The following is a 5,005-nucleotide window of genomic DNA, read 5'->3' as shown; positions in this document are numbered from 1 at the left end:
GGGTCAGACGAGGACGCGCTTTGGGTGTGAGGCTCACTGCAGCCTGCACCCAGATGCTGAGGCTCCTGACAGATTTACAATGTGAATGGAATCAATATATCTATCTATATAACGTTTACGCTATAAGGATCCATCAATGCATATTTAAGACACTCAAATGTCACAAGAGTTATGTAGAATTTCCAGAAGTTGACATTAAAAATAAACATGTGGCTCGTGGGCCATATCCGTCCAATCATTGGTCCTGGCTTTACGATAAAGACATTGGGCCTGGCACACACTGATGTCGTTTATGATATATTTTCATGTCCCGGGTATGATTTCTGACGCATGCTGTTGCATCCCAGACCTCGTCAGGAAGTGGTTTTAGTGAAAGCACTTTGCTGTCTGTTCACGCTTGACTTTAGGGCTCGCCACTTGTGATCCGATTACCCGAAACGCATGTTAACGCCAGGTCTGAACAGGCCCTTTGAGACATTGTTTATATAACAAGCATCAACTGAAAACAGCATCGTTTTTGCGCGTTCGTTTCAAAACAGTTTCACGTTAACACACGTGTAGTAAACACAGAAATGCTGGAATTGTTAAAAACACTAAGTTTGCATGTTGGGCCATTCATTTGTGCTGTGTTTTCATGTAATATAACCACTTATGCATGTAGAAAGATCCCAGCTCTTTTAGGCCATTTGGTTCTCCAGGCACATTCATTATCAGCATGTAAAAATGTGGCTCCGTATGTGATCCAGATGACAGTATAGTTAAAGTACTCCGTGTTCGCAAAGCATTGTTAAAGTCAGTGTGTGAGGAGACCAAACATTACTCTGGAATTTTTCATCGTTGTCGGTCTAATTACACATGTGCAGAAAAATATAGTAGTGACTGTGTCCACATTGTGCCCAAATGGGTGACTGCTTGTTTTAGAAAAGGTGTATTTTTCCTGTTTACATGGAGATATGGAGGCCACTGGGAACTTGAGCCGAACTTGACTAAAGATACAGGGTACATGGTGGACAAATCGCCAGCCCGTCACAAGGCAAACCCACAGACACAACAATGTGCACACTGACACATATGCTCAATTTTAAAGTCACTAATTAACCTCAAATGCATCTTTGTGCGCTGTAGACGGAAAATTGTGTGCCTAGATAAAGACATAAAATAGTATTTATTTTAAGAAATCATAATAACTCAGAACTACATTTTGTGGTCAAGCATACACTCAGTGCAGCCGGTTAGTTATGACGGCGTTGTTGCACAGAAATCAGCATGAATAGCAGAATTGAGGGAGAGCATGAAGCAAACAGATCTCAATGGAGATTTGTTTTTGTCAATTTGAATGATTTAAGTTAATGATTACTTTTAGTCAGCTTAATGCTGCTCAACAAACTTTATTTGATAAAAGAAAACAAAAGCTGTTTTTTGTTTTTTTTACTCCCTTAGAAGTCTCAAATTTCAAAAAAAATATTTGAATAACAACAATGGGGTTGAAATTGTCAGGGGTTTAAAAGAATCTCCTGCAAAGAACATTTAATTTGAAGGCCAATAACACATTTCAAACCAAGTTTGCACATTTGTGTTAACCACCGTGTTGAATCAGGGTTTTTCAGAAGATTCATTGTCATAAAAAGAAATAGTTCCCCCTGTTTTCAATCCTGTACGTATGACAAGAGAGAGAAATTCTAATGACCTCAAGGTGTCGCAACAAAACATTAAGATGTACTCTTCCTCACAATTTATGAGAAGAAAACATGATGATCACATACAATTTTAACAAGCAACTTAATGACCAAGCTCTATCATGTCATGCAAGTAAACAATTCCTCCGGGGCTGATGGCTGACAAGAAGTGGCCAGAGGTTCTGAAGGCAGACCGAGTCTTCAGCGATCATTAAAATAAATAAATAAATGGTTTAAATTATTAAAAAGTCTGTGCTTCAACGAGTGAATCAAAAATCAAACTCTATATAGTGTCATCAGGGGTTTAGCCAATCCCAATCAAGGTAGGCCCTCCCTGTGACCCTCCCACAATTAGGCAGCTATCCTCTGGCACATGGCACCACGGGAGGAGGTACTTCCTCCTCTTCCGAAGATGGGCAAGTGTGAGCGGAGCCAGTCCAGCTCACACAGACACAGCAGATTCTGAATGTAGCTCCTATGATCCAATATTCAAATGGGGGAAAATTAAGGAAAAGCTGGATTTGGGGCAATAAACTTTGAGTAGAACGTTTTTGAACCATCGAGACTCATGTGAAAGGGTTGAACAGCTGGATAATGTGACCCCTTTAAATATAAGGGTTATATTTTTGCGTAGCTCAGGCCAGGCTGAAACATAAAATTATTGCTATGTTGCTATGAATTTAAACTTCTGTGTGACTTTCTTTAATGTCTTCCCTCTCTTCGTCTTTGGACGCACATTTCAGCCACCTTTTTCCTGGTATTTGCTTGTTTTCTGTGCTTCCTGTGTTTTGTTTTATCTTCTGCTGGTGTTTCCAGCAACAAGTCCCTGATCTGCGGTTCTTTGCAGCACCATGGAGATTTTTAGTGCTTACTGTGTTTTCCTTTTTTATTAACCCTAATCGAAACCAGTCAAGGCAGATGGCCGCCATCTCTGAGTCTCGTTTTTCTGATGGTTTCCTGGGACTTTATCCCTTTACCATGTGGCTCAAGTGGAAAGTGTTCACAAGTCAGTCTTTGAATTGTTTTTCTACAGTTCATTGTAAAATCCAAATGCAAATCGAAATGAACTGCATTAGATATGTGTATTCAAAATTCAACTTAATAGAAATCTTAAATCGTACTTTCATAGGTTAATGGGTTTAAATTGCTGTTATATATACACGTTTGAAATGTTTCACTGCTACAATATTTCTTACTATGAACATTTTGTATCGATGATAATAAATCATAAATGCATTTAAATATTTCATGGCCATGTCACTTCAAACCAAATTAGACACAGTGTTGGACTTTGTATAACAAATCAGAAAAAGACTGCATGAAAATTGTAACAAACTACGTGTTATTACGTCCTTATCATGTTGTCTTAAAACAAAAGCAGTTTAAGGTTCAAAGATCCAGTGACATGTGTTGCCACCATGCAGATACAAATGTCTTGTCTAAGGAAAAGATATGGTATTTCTGAGGAAAAGGGATAATCTACTGCTGGTAGTGTAACCGAGGTAAAATTACAGTGGTTTAAGGATGACTGGACGGGTAATTCATTGGTCCACCCGGAGGACTGAATAGCTGAAACCAGATCGAAAAAGGAGGCTGAGGAGGATACTCACAACTGCACTTTCTCCCAGAGAGTAAATTTCAGTTTATTTTACTGAGCTATCACCTAACCACACCTTTTAGTCCCTCTCTAGTTTTGCTAATTAAAGTGGACTTTATTCCCAAATGTGTTATTTAAAATCCACACGATTCACATGTCCATCTAGTGTGATATTGCTCAACACATATTTTGATTTCATATAGATTTACGAGTGGGACAAACATGTAAAAATTTCATATTGGCATTCAAGTTTCAGTCAACAAATAACTTTCCTGACTGCAACATTTTTTTTTAAAAGATACTTTAACTAATAATAATTTAAACGAATGAGCATTACACTCTGCTGCACCAAACAAACAAGCAATCATCTCTCCATCCATCTTCTACGCATTTTATTCCTGTCCAGGGTTGCAGGGCAGTGGAACCTCTCCCAGATGATTATGAGTGAAGGCAGGTTACTCCCTGGACAGGTCGCCAGGCCATCACAGCACAAACACAAAGAAACAGACAATCACACACTCATGTCATTTTGGCATCAGATAACCGCACATGCAAGTTTTTGGACTGTGAGTTTAAACCGGAGTAAAATTACCCAGGTTTCCTCCCACTGTTGAAAACATGTGTTTTAGATTAATTGGTGACTCTTGGATGCCTGTAAGTGTGAGGGGGAGTGTGTGTGTTTTTGCCATGTGTTGGTTTGATGACTTGTCCAATGTGTGTGCCGTCTTCTCCATTGTTAGTTCGGATCAGCTCAAACACCCTCCGAAGTAGTTTGTCATCTGCAAACAGATTAATGCAAACTATTGATTGAATAATGCTATTCCACCAATGCATGTATACACTTTCCACGCACTTCAATAGGTATATCCGTGCAGTGTAAAATGATCCAGTGCTACAGGATAGAGATTCACACTTTAATCGTCCCACAATGGGGAAATTCAGTAGTTACAGCAGCAATAAACAGGAGAAACGGAAGCAGAAAATACAAAATGCTTTATGCAGAAAAGAAAATTCCGAGATTTAATTAAGGCAAGGCAATTTTATTTATATGACACAATTCAGACACCAGGCAGTTCAGTGCTTTACAAAGAAATAAAATAAGTGTATTAAAGCAAGGCAAATAAGTACCTTAATCTTAAACTATGAAGATTATGAAAATCATTAAAACAAAATGATTAGGCATGAAAAGGCATGGAAATCAGAATAAAGTAAAAACTTTAATTAGATAGAGGTACTAAAACAAGTATAATTATTGTTTAATGGAGAGCCTTAGCAAATAATACTGTTCTAAGGTCTCATTTAAACCAAGTGAATGTGTCAGCAGTCCTCAGGTGTTCAGGAAGTTTATTCCACAGGTAAGGAGCAAAGGGACTAAAAGCTGCTTCACCTCATTTGCTTCTGACTCTGGGAATTAGTAATGTTAAGTACTTCATTTGAGAAGTTGCTATCGTCATACAGATCGTTGTAATTTGCTGTTCTATTCAACTAGAAGATACGTATATTTCAATTCATGATATTTGTTCTAAAGTAAATGAAGTCATTTCTAAACATAAAGGTGTCCTTTAAATACACATTACGAAATGTTTTAAACTATTTTAAACCTTTGTCGTTACGGAAAGGTGGGAATTTGGCAGCAATATGTCAGTGATGTGTTTGTAGTCTGCACTCGCTCAAAGATGAAGAAGGCGGGAATTAAAAACTACAAAAAACAACGACTTCCTGTTTTAGCGGA

This window comes from Lipophrys pholis, assembly GCF_963383615.2.
Source record: "Lipophrys pholis genome assembly, chromosome: 13".
Lineage (NCBI taxonomy): Eukaryota > Metazoa > Chordata > Actinopteri > Blenniiformes > Blenniidae > Lipophrys > Lipophrys pholis.
The sequence above is the reverse complement of the archived record's forward strand: the minus strand, read 5'-3'. Positions refer to the sequence as shown.